The sequence below is a fragment of the Malaclemys terrapin genome, chromosome 5, assembly GCF_027887155.1.
Source record: "Malaclemys terrapin pileata isolate rMalTer1 chromosome 5, rMalTer1.hap1, whole genome shotgun sequence".
NCBI classification, from domain to species: Eukaryota; Metazoa; Chordata; order Testudines; family Emydidae; genus Malaclemys; species Malaclemys terrapin.
Window position 1 is genome coordinate 117,209,102 of NC_071509.1, and position 14,481 is coordinate 117,223,582.

The following is a 14,481-nucleotide window of genomic DNA, read 5'->3' on the forward strand; positions in this document are numbered from 1 at the left end:
GCGCCGATCCGCCGGAGCGCGCAGTCCCGCTCCCCAGAGCGCTGCTTTACCGTGTTATATCCGAATTCCTGTTATAACGGGTCGCCTTATATCGGGGTAGAGGTGTACTTCCCCTCCACCCCTAAAGTACTCTGACTTCTACATATGTAGTGTGTTTCTATTATGATCAGGGTTGCTATTCATTCATCTGTCCTCATGAGAACTATTTCTAGTATTTCAAGGTTTGAGAAGCTTCCTAGAGACTTTTAAAAAAAATAGGAACATACTAAATGACTTGCGAGCTTATGTGTGGAAGAGATATTTTCATTTAATTTATTGAGATCAATTCAATGAAAATTATATTTTTTCCCTTTGTATTTCAACCATTCCCTATTTCATTTCAGCTCCGGATGCTGCAACTACGGAGGTTAAAACAGAAGGATGCAGTGGAATCCCTCCTCTCTGCTGATTCTTCCCACAGTGACTTCTAACACTCCAGAACGCTTGACGTGTCATGCGATACATTCACTCTGTCCTCATCATATACCGGAGCTTGAGAAGTTTCCTAGAGACATTTATAAAATATGTGAACTGAGCATAAGACTTGTAAGATGATGAGGTGTAGAAAGGTATTTTCATTTCATGTATTGACGTTAATAAAGGGAAACATTTATTTTTCCCTTTGTGTTTCAACCAACTCTCATTTCATTCCAGCTGAGGATGCAGTGACTTACAGAGCTTAAAACAGTTGGAGGAAATTGTATCGTGCAGTGGATTCCCTCCTCTCTACTGATTTTTCCCACAGTGATTTCTAAGGCTCCAAAATGCTTGACCTTGTATTATGCAATACACTCACTCCACAAGAACAGGTTTCAGAGTAGCAGCCGTGTTAGTCTGTATCCGCAAAAAGAACAGGAGTACTTGTGGCACCTTAGAGACTAACAAATTTATTAGAGCATTCTTAGGCTCTAAGGTGCCACAAGTACTCCTGTTCTTTTCACTCCATAATGAAATCCCAACTGTCCATATTACAATTTATGTGATAATACTCTGTTGATTTACTCAAAGTTTAAATTGCAAAATGAAGGATATCGATGCAAAAAAGTTACAAGAAAATTAAGAAAGGGCTAAACCTTAAACGTTGTTGACATAATGTGTTTGCTATATATTTCTGTGGTTCAACTCTTCTCTGATCAAAATGTCATGTCTGAACTGTAACAGGCAGCTTAAGCACAGTATAACAGCATAACAAATATGAACTGGAAAAACTTTGCAAGAAAAAAGATGTGCATAATTTTCCTCTAATGTCAGAACAAAGGGAGAGATTTCAGGTGGCCCCAAGGGGTTTTCAAGCCTCGAGTGTCTCTGAAGGGGAACGGCAAGGTGGCAATCTGGGAAATCTTCCTGCTGCTTTTGCAAAAATCTCTCTGAAACGACCTGAGGTGAGAGTTCCATTCAGATATTCCAACACAGACTCATCAGCAAGTTGGGCATGTGGAGACATGTTTGGTTGCAGTGATGGAAAATGGGAGGCTCTGACCAGGAGGTAAGGACCATAGGCGTGCGCAGCACATTGCATTAGGGTGTGCACCCAGGGAATGTTTTTTTTTGTTTTTTTTTAAAGGCGAACATCATAAACGGCTGGGTGTGGGAGGGGGTGCTATGTGCGGGAAGGGGCTCAGGGCAAGGGATTGGGGGGCAGAAGAGGGGGTGTGGGATGTATGAGGGGGCTCAGGGAAGGGCGTTGAGGTGCAAGAGGGGGCGGAGGGCGGCAGGGGGCTCAGGGCAGGGGGCTGGGTTCAGGAGGGGTGCAGTGTGCAGGCAGGGGGTTCAGGGCAGTGGATTGGGGTGAGAGGTGCAGGCAGGTGGCTCAGGACAGGGGGTTGGGAGCTCAGGGCAGGGGGTGGGTGTGAGAGGTGCAGGCAGGGGGCTCAGGGCAGGGAGTTGGGATGCAGGAGGGGTACAGGGTGCAGGCAGGGGGTTCAGGGCAGGGGGTTGGAGTGAGGTGCAGGCAGGGGGCTCATGACAAGGGGTTGGGAGCTCAGGACAGGGGGTTGGGGTGAGAGGTGCAGGCAGGGGGCTCAGGGCAGTGGATTGGGGTGCAGGGTGTGGCAGGGGGCTTAGGACAGGGAGTTGGGGTGAGAGGTGCAGGCAGGGGGCTCAAGGCAGTGGATTGGGGTGCAGGGTGTGGCAGGGGGCTCAGGACAGGGAGTTGGGGTGCAGGAGAGTGCGGCAGGGGGCTCAGGACAGGGAGTTGGGATGCAGGAGAGTGCGGCAGGGGGCTCAGGACAGGGAGTTGGGGTACAGAAGGGGTACAGGCGGGGGCTCGGGTGCAGGAGGGGTACAGGGTGCAGGCAGGGGGCTCACGGCAGGGGGTTGGGAATAGGAAGGGGCTCAGGGCAGGGGGTTGCGGGGCAAGGTGCAGGCAGGGAGTTGTGGGGCAGGGGTTGGGGGGCAAGGTGCAGGAAGGGGGCTCAGGACAGGGGGTTGGGAGCTCAGGGCAGGGGGTTGGGGTGAGAGGTGCAGGCAGGGAGCTCAGGGCAGGGAGTTGGGATGCAGGAGGGGTACAGGGTGCAGGCAGGGGGTTCAGGGCAGGGGGCTGGGGTGAGAGGTGCAGGCAGGGGGCTCAGGGTAGGGAGTTGGGATGCAGGAGGGGTACAGGGTGCAGGCAGGGGGCTCAGGGCAGGGGGTTGGGAGCTCAGGGCAGGGGGTTGGGGTGAGAGGTGCAGTCAGGGGGCTCAGGAAAGAGAGTTGGGATGCAGAAGGGGTACAGGCAGGGGGTTCAGGGCAGGGGGTTGGGGGCAGGAGGGGGCTCAGGGCAGGGGGTTGCGGGGCAAGGTGCAGGTCGGGGGCTCAGGGCAGGGAGTTGTGGGGCAGGGGTTGGGGTGAGAGGTGCAGGCCGGGGGCTCAGGGCAGGGAGTTGTGGGGCAGGGGTTGGGGGACAAGGTGCAGGAAGGGGGCTCAGGACAGGGGGTTGGGGTGAGAGGTGCAGGCCGGGGGCTCAGGGCAGGGAGTTGTGGGGTAGGGGTTGGGGGACAAGGTGCAGGAAGGGGGCTCAGGACAGGGGGTTGGGGTGAGAGGTGCAGGCAGGGGGCTCAGGAGAGGGAGTTGGGGTGCAGGAGGGTAGGCTGTTTGCAGGCAGGCCCGGGGCTGGGGATCTGGGCTCCCCCGCCCTGGCAGGCAGGCTCGGGGGCCGGGCTGGGCGCTTGGGGCCAGGCCGGGAAGAGGCAGCCAGGGTGGATCGCAGGGCGCCGAGCTGCTCCCAGGGCTGGACTCAAGCCCGAGGGTGCCGGGCCGGAGTCCCCGAACAGCGCCGGGGAGCGGAGCTCGCAGCCGGGCTGCGGGAGGGGGCCTGTGGGCCGGGCTCGCCCCCTGCCCCGGGCCTGCTGGGCTCAGGGGCGGCCTGACCCCCCGGGTGGTGCCCGGGCCCCTGGCCAGCGCGGGGAGCCGCAGGCGGGTTTGGGGCGCTGGAGGGGGGCAGCTGCCTTGGGGCGGGGAGCTGGGGCAGCACCCGCGCGGGCCACCTTAAGCGGCTGTGTTGGTGCTGCCGGGTGGGAGGCTGCCAGGGAGCACATGGGGCTGTTAAAGCAGCCAGCCCAGCCCTGGGGAGGGGGAGCCCGGCTCAACGGGGTGCAGGCCGGGGGCTCAGGGCAGGGAGAGGGGGTGCAGGAGAGGTTCAGGCTTACCCGCAGCGGCGCGCTCCCCGCCTGCCAGGGCCCCATGCCGGGCCGCTCCCCGCAGCCCCGGGGGAGGGGCGGAGCAGCACAGGGCTCTGCACGCTGCCCTTGCCACGCCTCCAGGTACCTCCCCTGAAGCTCCCATTGGCCGCAGTTCCCCGTTCCCGGCCAATGGGAGCTTCGGGAGGCGGTGCCTAGAGCAACCCCTTAGCCCCAGAGACCTGCTGCCCTGATGGCTGCTTCGGAAAGCAGCGCGGGGCCTGCGGCACCACGGGGGGCAAATCCCGCGGGCCGGATGCAAAGCCCCGAGGGGCCAGATCCGGATCCGGCCCATGGGCATGAGGGTGTGTGCCCGGGCCCACCCCGTGCGCACGCCCATGGTAAGGACCTATAGTTTCCCAGGGTGAAAGGGAAGAGAGACCAATTTCTTTCATCAGAGACAAGCAGTTCAGCCTCAGTGCTAGCAGGAGAATCCATGTGGAATTATGGGGGTTTCAAATCTAGGACAAACTCACAAAGAAGTTTAGAAATTTAAATACCAACATTTTTAGAAGTACTAATCAAAATCAAGTAATATTTTATACAGGATTTAAAATGAGATGCGGTGGAATTTTAAAAGCTGTTACTATTTAGTCTATCTGTGCACTGTGACAATAGTTTCAGATCATTTTACGCCATTTGTAACAGGATCTTTATGTCAGTCATTTATTTATTGTTCCTATTTATGTAATTATCATAGGCATTTGTTTCTGATCAATAAATAATTATTTTATATAAAATGGCAACCTATAGCAATAATGATTTGAATTAAATATCTATTGAACCAAAACGAAAAAAGGAGAAGAGAAAAGCCCTGTAATTGTTCAGCCTTAAAACCCCAATTCCAGAGAGTACTTATGCACGTGACTAACTTAAAGTACGTGAGCCATCCCACTGCTGTTAGTGCTCCAATCAGGAACATGCTTAAATACATTGATGAATCAGTGTCCCAGTTCACAATAATTCCATATTAAAAATAATAGTTACTGAATGATAATTAGCCTTTCCATTCAAACAGACCCCACACCACACCTGAACTCTGCCACCTTTTTCTATTCTACTTTTTACCAGGTTATTTTTCCCCAGAAAACCTTGGCCATTTGGATGTTTGGTGTAGTAGACGGTTGTATTGGAAGAGGCTAGATTGGTGCCCTTTCCCCCACTAAGCAAGAGTGCATGCATCCCTTAATACATATCAATTGTTAGTTTGTAATTAGCCTGTCCATACCCCATCCATCAGGTTTATGTGCATTCACATACCCTCTCCCCCCACCCAAATCAAATCAGGTTTGTATGTATCCAACACCTACGCACAATACACTTACTAGCACTGCCCCCACTATTAAGTTTGTGCTCGCATGCACTCTTATCAGGTTTGTGCCCCCACCGCCTGATCCCATTACCTTTGTGTGCACCAGATCCAATTCATTCTTGGGCATACACCACAAACAAAATTACATGTGAATAATGAGAGCAGGAAGAGGCCATTTTGTATTAGGATTATCAAAGTTTCTCTTTGTCACCTCTAAAATGCAGCTCCCCATTTGGTGGAATACATCAATCAGTTACTACTGGAATGGGGATGGGAGAGGCGGAGCAAGGGTGGAGTCGGGCCAGGGCTGGGGGTAGAGGGGGCTTGAGCACCCATCAGCGCCACTAGGGTCTGCGCCTCTGGGGGCTACCCCTTTTGCCCTCCCCCTACCGGCCTAAAATCAAGCTTGTGTGCTCATGGACTGCATGTTCCACCAACAGCCAGTTTTATGAGCACAGTGCGTCAAAATTTCAGTTGTAATGTGAATAATGACTAAAAGTTACGCTAAACCCAATAATTTAAAACTATTTGAAAAACAAAACAAAACTAGCCCTTAGACTGGACCTAGTGAGGATCTACCTCTCTACCAAATCTGGGTACGTAGACAGTATTCTGAAGAGTTGCTACTCAACCCTAGCACTGCCTAGGACAAATTTAAGCCAGACACTAAAACTGGAGATTTCTTATTGAAAAGTTTTTAAAAGAAGTCAAACAGCCACTACATTAAATGTTCCAATAGTATAAAAACAACTTGGGTGTGAGTTCTCACAATGATTGTCAATCTCCCTTTAGAGAAAAACCAGGAACATATTCCCCACAGGCAATCCCTTTTATAATGCAACCGAAAATACGGAGTTGCTAATAGGAGCCTCTGTACATTCAAAGTCAACAGATGGCGCCACTGCAGAAGCCTTTGCTTGTCTTTCCTCTGGGGTTCTAAAACAGTTTTGATGTGGGCCTAATCTTATAAAAATTGTTCTATGGACCCTTTCCTCACCTCTTCGAGATCAGGTAACACCTTCGTGGCAGGTACAGCAAATGCTTCCAAAGAAAAGTAGCACTAGGAACATATTGACAGTAATTTCAGTACTAGGAACGTGAGATCTGCCTGCTCACTGAAGACCACCATCAGGTCCTCCATGTGCCACCACCGATACATAAACCTCAACTTGGGACCTGCTGGTTTAGAGGCACGTACAAGGAGTTAACTCTGACAACAAATGCCTATCCTTTCTTATGGTGCAGGTTTTTTTCAGTAGCTGTGCCTATCGGTAGTAGTAGTTCTTTCCTGCTCAAGTCTCTCTGCCTTCTTTCATTCCTTGGTGGAGTGGAAACCTACAGGTTATATTGACAAAACACAATTACATTAAAATGAGAGCAAAAAACAAAAACAATAGACTGTATAAACAAGTCAAGGATTATAAACAGATTGGTTCACAACCTCCAAGATGTATCCCCCTCTCTGGTGGTACATGGCAGTAACAGAGCATGTGGGAGCCATACACATTCTTCTTCAAAGTCTAACTAAATCATTACCCCTATGGTGCAGAGGGGAACCTCCCGCCAATCATTCCATCACACTGTTTTTAAGCTGGGCTACATATAACAAATGAATTCGTTTCCTTAAGAAGCCATTGGGCGATTTCTATCATCTAGGATTTTAGGCCTTCCTGTGAGAAAGCCAACCTTAGGGGGATAAAAAGGGAGGAATACGCTACCACTAGATCCCCACTTAAGCTCGCCTTTATCCTACCATTGGTAGGTAGGAGGAAATAGTGACAGGTTTGTCTCCAGCTTTCATCCTAGAAAGAGATGAGGCTCTGGTTTCTGTACAGAACACAAGGTGTTTCCACACAACGTAATTTTTGTGCCACTGATATTGCAAGCTACGCCCACTAGAGCTGTGCTAGCACTGCCCCAGCCCAATGTGTGCATGCTCGCTAAAGGCCCCCCACGTGGATCATAACTGTACGAAGAACAATCCAAGAGAGAAGTATGTGCAAAAGCATCTTACTCCATGGCACCTCATCTCACTTCCATGTGGCACAAGTAAGAGTCCCGTGCAGATGGCTCTATCCCTGCACGAATCCTCTGCAGCAGGCTCTGAGCAATTTGTAACTAACTTTCCTCAAGCAAGAGACTAGCCGTTTGCATATATGCTGCAGGGGAGCTGGAACTAGGGGCACTGGGGTGCCCAGCATGAAGTGATATTAGCAAGCGAATGCACGGTTTCCATCATACATGGGGTTTACAGTGTTGTTCAATGGCTTTCAGCATCCCCACTATAAAAATTGTTCCAGACCCCTGAATTGCTGTTACCATAGGTGCCAACCCCTTGGGGGCTCCAGGGCTGGAGCGCCCACTGAAAAAAATTAGTGGGTGCTTAGCACCCACCGGCAGCCAGCTCCCTCCCTCCTTCCCTCCCAGAGCCTCCCACCCGCCACAATCAGCTGTTCCACGGCGTGCAGGAGGCGCTGGGAGGCAGAAAGAGGAGCAGGGATGAGGCACACTCGGAGGAGGGGACAGAAGGGGGTCAGACGAGGTGAGGAGGGGGTGGGGTGGGATGGGAAAAGGCAGGGCGGGGGTTGGGGAAGGGGTGAGGGCAGGACCTGGGGAGCAGCAGGGGGGCGGCAAGAGGCGGAGCGGGGGTGGGAGCTTAGGGGATGGGGGCGGGTGGGGCCGTGGGCAGAGTGAGGGGGGTTGAGTAGCCCTGGAACCCAGAGGAATCCGGCACCTGTGGCTGTTACTGTACAGATTTCCTGAAAAAGGTGATTTGGCTCCGCTCCCATTACCCTGTGTTTATTTTGTCACCTTAGCCTGTCCTAGTATTCACACTACTTATTTCCCTCTCTCCTCAACAGCTTCCCCTGAACTTCACCCTGGTGGGGAATACACATCTCCAACACCCCCAGAAAGTAACCGGAGAATGGGAAACATTGCAGCCATGGCTATCTGGGGGGTCTGGTAAGTCGGCCAGAGTGGTGGAGGTACAGAACGTCACAGCATGAAAATGTTATGTTTCTTCGGGCAGAATTAGACCCTCGCTAGCTGAGCACCATCTTTCGGAAACCGGCCATCGGCGGGCGCCCCCCTCTGGCCTGGCGGAAAGCCGACCAAAAGCCATATGGCTGCAGCTTTTTAAGGCCCAGCCGCCCTGGCCAGGCATTCCTTTTTTATGGCTGGAGAGTTCTGCTTCTGGGGCAGCAGCTTTCTGCTCACATACCCGATGGGATGTCTCTCCCCCTTTCCGTCAATCTGCATTGGCACCACACCCAGCCCTCTTCTGAAGCGTCAGTGAACACCGGAAAGAGCTTGTCAAAGTCCTGCTTTAACAGCACCGAGCCCTTGACCAGAGCCTCTTTCAGAGCACAGAGACCCCTCTGCCACTGCTTGGTCCAGACCACCTTATCTGGATTACCCTTCTTACATACATATCTCATCGCGGCGCTCCAGCCTCTGCTTTGCCCCTCCTGCCAACTCACAATCGGCCACCCGCTCCTCTTTCTCAGGCAGTGCCTGTCGCTGCTTCCCATCCGCCCTCCTCACGGTGCCTGCACCGCTTTTAGCCTCAGCCGCAGTCCCTCTCATGCCGCCATGTGGAAGCCTGGACCGAGCCCCCCGCCTCTGAGGTGCTTGCTTCATCTGGTCCCAACCATTCTGTTGTTCCCGGGGTAGCGGGGTTCTACTGGCTGTGGGCAGCTCCTAGTGCCGCTTCTCCCCATTGAGCCCCCCTTTCCCTGAGGGCCTGGAGCAGTGTCAGAATTTCAAAGACCAGGGCCCCCGCCTGGGCATGTGGCCCTCTGCTCCTAAGCCCCGCCCCCGGATCGTGCCACCTCAGAGGTTCTCTCGGGCCCACCTCACAGTCGGCGCTCGCCGTCCTCTAACCTGAAGTCTCGCCTCAGTCTCGAGCTGACTCAGCCTCTCTCTCACACCGAACGCCCTCCCTCTTGAACCAATTCCTGCCCAGTCTGAGCCCCGCCCCCTGGTGGAGCCCCCTGTGGGCTCCGTCCAGCCCTTGTGTCTGCGACTAAGTTTTGGAGTCCTGGTGCCATGGCGGCAGGGCAGCGATGCACAGAGCTGCCTCCAGAGGTGCGAGGGGCGGATCTCACCTGTCAGGCTTCCCATGGCAGCCCCCGCACTGAGCCTGCCCTGGCCTCTTCCTACGGGGCAGGGGGAACCAAACCATCCCCTGCTGTCCCTCAGCAGTGCACAGAGCCTGCCTGCCCCTGCTTCCCCACTGTGCCAAGCTTGGCCCCATCCCTGCTGCTCAGGCTTTAGCACCAAGCCCACCATGGCTTCCCTCGTCCCCAGCAGCGCGGAGCCATCCCAGACTCTTTGGCAGAGCCCACCACCAGCCCAGGGAGGAGTTGGGCCACTCCCAGCCTTAGGCAGTGACTTCCCATTTGCACAGCCCGACTCCATTGACAGGAAAGAGAAACCAGGAGATAGCGACCCACATCCTCAAAGATGTTTGGGCCCTTCACTCCCATAATGGCTATGTACCTTGGAGGAGCTGGGCCAATATAGCCAAAAGATACAGCAAAAGCTTCTAGTGTAAAGAGACATCCCCTGCACAGGCATCAGAAAGGAAATGACCCGCACACTGAAATGTGCTGAGGTGCTATCTACACATCAGTATATTGAGTCCTGGAGGTTCTTCTTTTTATCCATAGAGGTTTAAATTAATCTTCTAGGCAAAGCACTTTCAACCTTGATTTAATTATAGGGATGTGTTTTATAGTACACAAAAATAAAGAGCTTGTAATTTTACAATTCTATCTACAAGAGACCAAATGTCATAACCCAGTACCTTAAACTTTAAACCATTCTAGAGTTACATGGAAATTCTGTTCTTTATTCCCCCTGAAGAAACCGAATATATAGGGTTTGTATGTGTGTTTGAATCTTTAGCGATAATAATCCCAGTAGACAGGCACCTCTGACCAAGAAAAGGGCCGCTCAGGAATGCAGCAGGGAAAGATCCTTCTACCCCTGGGGCAACTGTTCCAAACCCCCCAGAGTGAACACACACACACACACACATCCATATACCGGAAGAATATAGGAAAGGGAAATATTTCTTTCCACGGAGATGAAAGGAGAAAGATAACAGGGGGAAAGATGGGGGAAGCGGTAAAACAGGGTTGCGTTCATTACAAGGCCTCACTAGTACCACAGTCGGAAAGAGCTGGGGGGAGAACGGTAATTCTATTTTATAGAGGATTTTGCTATTTCAAAATCAGATTTCATTCTGATTTGGAATCATTTTCAAAAATTTTGAAATTCTGTGTGAAATGGAATTGCTGATCTCCACTGAGCTCTAAAGCAGCCTTGTAGGCTGCCCCAAAGCTGGAGATCCTTGGAGCCTTACAAGACCTAGCTTCACTGTAGCACACCTGGTGGGCTGTCCTGGAGCCATGGACCCTAAGAGCCCTACCTGGCGAGGAGTCACGAGCCTGGCAGCTGGGGCTCCCGCAACTTTCAGGCTCCCAGCTTCCCATCAGCCCACCAGGCAGGCAGCTGAGGAGCTGGGAGCCTGGAAACCCAGGTTCCCCAGCAGCGTGCCACATGGTCTATCAAGGAGCCCGGCAGCTGAGCTGTCAGGAAGCCAAGCAAGTTTCTGATGGAATTCTGCCTGGCCGGCAAAGTTCCATTGGAAACATGCTTGGTTTCTGGTGGATTCTGTCAGAATTGACACAGTCCTGCAGTGTGTTTCAATTTCAACAAAAGAGCAAACTCTGGCAATTGTTTTTTTCTAACAAGCTCCGCTAATTAGCAATGGAGAGCAACACGACACAATAGTTTTAAACAATAAGACCATCATAGACAAATCAAACAGCAGGGAAGATAATTTTTAAATAGGCAGAAGGTATGGTAATTATTCAGTGGAAATGCAACCTGCACCAACGCAGTCTTTGAGAGGTTTAGCCAACTTTACATCAGGTTAACTAGCAGCAATCTATTCTATTGAATAGTCAGTCCTGACAGATCTTTTGTTTAGCTGTGGAAGCCCTTTCTTTTTCCAGGTACGCATGATGACTCTGGCTGAGGTATGCTAGAATGGTACTTTGCTGAATTAAAGCCCTCATCATCATACCATCGGGTTTCAGGTCTCTCATAGCGGGCCATTCATCCTCTAAGAAGGAAGAAGCCAGTGCACCTGCGACTCATCAGCTGCCTCTGAATTGGGTTTAAGTGAAGGGGGAAAGGGGCAAGTCAGAGTACCTGTAAACAGAGAAAAGACGACTATTGAATCTATTGAAGTCATGGAGTTCCCCTAGTGTAACTGCAGCTGCTGCACACTTCTTCACGGGCTTTTTCTACAGCAGGCAAACAATCACCTAATATTGAGTATTTGCTTTCCAAGTTGCCCACTTTTGAATAATAAATCATAGGGCAAGGGTAATAAATAAAAAGCACATCCCCATGCATATTTCAATGGAACAAAAAGCACCTGGTATAGGAGAAATGAATTAACAAATGCAAAGAGAGAGAGGCTGTTTCAATTCATTATGCACAAGAGAGTTTTCTTCACAGCATTAGCAAAATTAATGCCTCCATAGTGAATTATATCTTCATGCACCCTACCAAAGTTAATCTCTAGTTCTCTCCCACCCCTATAGAATCTCATTTTTAGTAAAAATTCTGTTTAGTGCTTGTAGATCTCAAAACACTTTACAAATGAGGTCAGTACAATCATCTCCCCTCCCCCACTTTTTTTTTTTTAAATGGAGGGGGACACTGGCACAGGGAGGCAAAGTGACCACCAAGTGACCCAGCAGCAGAGGCAGGAATAGAAACCAGGTCGCCTGAATCCCTGGCCAGTGCTCTAAACCACTAGACCACACTATCTCACATGTATTAGCATATTGAAAATTTAGTGCACCGTAAAAGTCAATTTCTGAGAAACTTGAGATTGAATTGAATATAAAAATATTACATTAATCTACTTTTTTAAAAATGTCTGAACGGGAAAGGTGCAGAAACCAGGGGACCTTGCTAGTTTTAGTCCAATCTTATCATAGCCACAATCATATATTGTGCTCAGGAAGTGAGCTTTAGGGCCTGCAGATCTCAAGCAATCTATAAGCCTGGGAACAGTGAAGGAACCAAACAAAGGCCTATTCTTGTGCACCTTAGAAGCTTTAGGAGGGCAACCTTATGCACCTAAGTGGCAGTGCGATCTCCATCCTCAAGATCACACTGCAGTCTGCCCAAAACGTGTGATCCAAGAGAAAAATCAAACTTGCACCACTAAAGGGTAGTTACTTCCAACGACCGCATTTAAAGGGTAAAAAGATGTTAATTAAATTAAACGTAACAATACCAAAATTCTTCACAAGTTTATCAGATTCCTTTTTGTTTAGCCAAAGAAAGAACTGAGACTATACTTGAATGTATACATTTTATTAATTGAATTACATAAGTAACAAATACATTCATAAATAAGGAGTTACAGAAAGCAAAGCAATGTGATATGACAATCAAAGTTCAATCCATGCATTTAACATGGGGTCGTTATCACACTTTTATCAAATAGGTATAATCAGAGCTAGATAATTCATTTCACACATCAGAAAGCGGCGATTTTAGCAAAATCATCTTAATACAGAACAGAATTAACTACCCAGTGTAAGTCCTTTAATACAGGTCATTGTTCAACACGGAATTGGCAGAAGTAGAAGTTTCCCACAATTATTACACTTTGAAAAGCTCAATAAGGTTTAAGGAATCCCCTAAAGCTGCAGAAATGCTACCCTCTTGAAAGTCTCTGGAGATATCTTTATTCTGCCTGGTCATCTTCATCCAAGATTTTGTAATTAGGAATGACAGTAAGAACTGAGGTAGCCAGGTGGGTCCTGCATCCTTGTTGAGCTAAAAATTCAAACCTCAGTGCTTTCAAACACCTACCCGAAATTAACTTTCACACCAATTAAATTGCACCAAACAGGCAACCTCAGCTTTGCCCTCTAAATACATCTACTAATGTACGGATACAAAAACATCTAGAATTGCCAACAATTCACACTAAACCAATACCAGAAAAACAGTCATAATCACAAAATACTGCACCTCCACCCAAATACCAAGACTTAACAGAAAAATACCTACCTAAAACATCCACATCATCATCCTTTGAATTCAATAAGCGTAAAGGACTACTAAAACACCACAACTGCCACTTCCACCAATGGACACAACTACTAAAAACACTCTCACTTCTGACACAATAGATGCAAAGTTAATTTTGAATGTGTGGTACACTTTGGTTGGTGTGACCGTTTAAGTAGAGCAGGTGTTTGAAAGTTGTGAAGTGCGGAGAGTAACTGCCAGTTGCCAAAACATTTAGTTTTGTTTGCTTCCTTTGAGAAATGTGTGAGAAATACACAAGTTAGGCGTTACCTGGAGTAAATGTTAATTTTCTGAACCTTAACTTTATTTGAAGAGTTTTGGGGGGAGAATTGGAGGGGAGGGGAGGATTCAAATGTATACCTTCCCTTAAGTGACATCTTTGCACTTCCAGTAGGAAATGATGATTTCTTAATAATAGGAAGTTATAATTCTATACAACTTGAGTGTTTAAGGTCCATGCATTTCAGATTCACAGTTATACCATGGTACTGACACTTCCTTCTTCTCCACTTCTGCTTCATGATGCCTGAATCAGAGAGAGGGAGCACAAGGAGTGTGTAAATGAGAACCGCTTTCGACAACGGTCCAAAACCGCCCCGGACACTCCCTTTCGGATCTTACCACCAATAGCATGTCAGGTCTCCAAGAGTCCAAGAAGTGAGTAGAAAGCAGGAGACTTGGCTGCAGAATTCCAGGCAAGTTGGAAGCGCTGTTGGAAGGGCCGGAACCCTTGACACAGTCTCATGGGGGCGCCAGAAATAGTAGCAGATGAGACCTGTACGCTGTTTACAGGGTGCTCATTCAGAGCAGTGGCTGCATTTGGCCAAGTGCCAAGAGACTAGAGGGCAAAGACCAGATCCCTGATTACAGGGCGGTTGTTGGCAGCAGGCTGTGAAGACAGCACGAGGCCAAGAGACCCAGAGGGCCTCGGAGACGCACACCCTAGTTACAGGGAGGTCAAGCTGCCCATGTTATGGTCATGATTCTAATCCCCCAGATTTCAAAAGTGAGATGCAACCTGTACCCTGACTACAGGGTGGTCGCTGGCATTAGCCAAAGAGGAGAGACCATAACCTGAATTACAGGAAGGTCAAGCTGTCAAAGTACCAAAGAGCTCGATATGTCCCATCCTAGAGAGGCTTGTGACATGGACCCTAATTACAGGGTTGTCACGCTGACTAATGGGGCAGAGCACGGCGTAAAGCCAAATGAGCAAGAGGGCAGAGATCCAGACCCCAGTTACAGGGCGGTCACATTGCTCAGTTTAACAAAGAGCTCAATGCCCCTCCAAAGACACGGGGAGGTGACTTGCACCCTGATTACAGGGCAGTCACATTCACC

General features: G+C 49.8%; 2 long non-coding RNA genes across 3 annotated transcripts in view; both read right to left on the reverse strand.

The window, feature by feature from the left end:
• Nucleotides 1-289: 289 nt before the first annotated feature.
• LOC128838258 (uncharacterized) lies at nucleotides 290-4,399 on the reverse strand. The gene is made up of 2 exons (XR_008445139.1): nucleotides 3,666-4,399; nucleotides 290-544 (listed from the first exon to the last, which is right to left on the reverse strand). It is a non-coding gene; the product is annotated as an uncharacterized LOC128838258 (long non-coding RNA).
• A 1,433-nt stretch (nucleotides 4,400-5,832) lies between these two features.
• Nucleotides 5,833-14,481, reverse strand: part of LOC128838613 (uncharacterized) — a 46,364-nt gene continuing 37,715 nt past the window's right edge. For both annotated transcript variants that reach the window (XR_008445217.1, XR_008445218.1), the window contains exon 3: nucleotides 5,833-6,342. This is a non-coding gene — a long non-coding RNA (uncharacterized LOC128838613). The remainder of the gene's footprint in view (nucleotides 6,343-14,481) is intronic.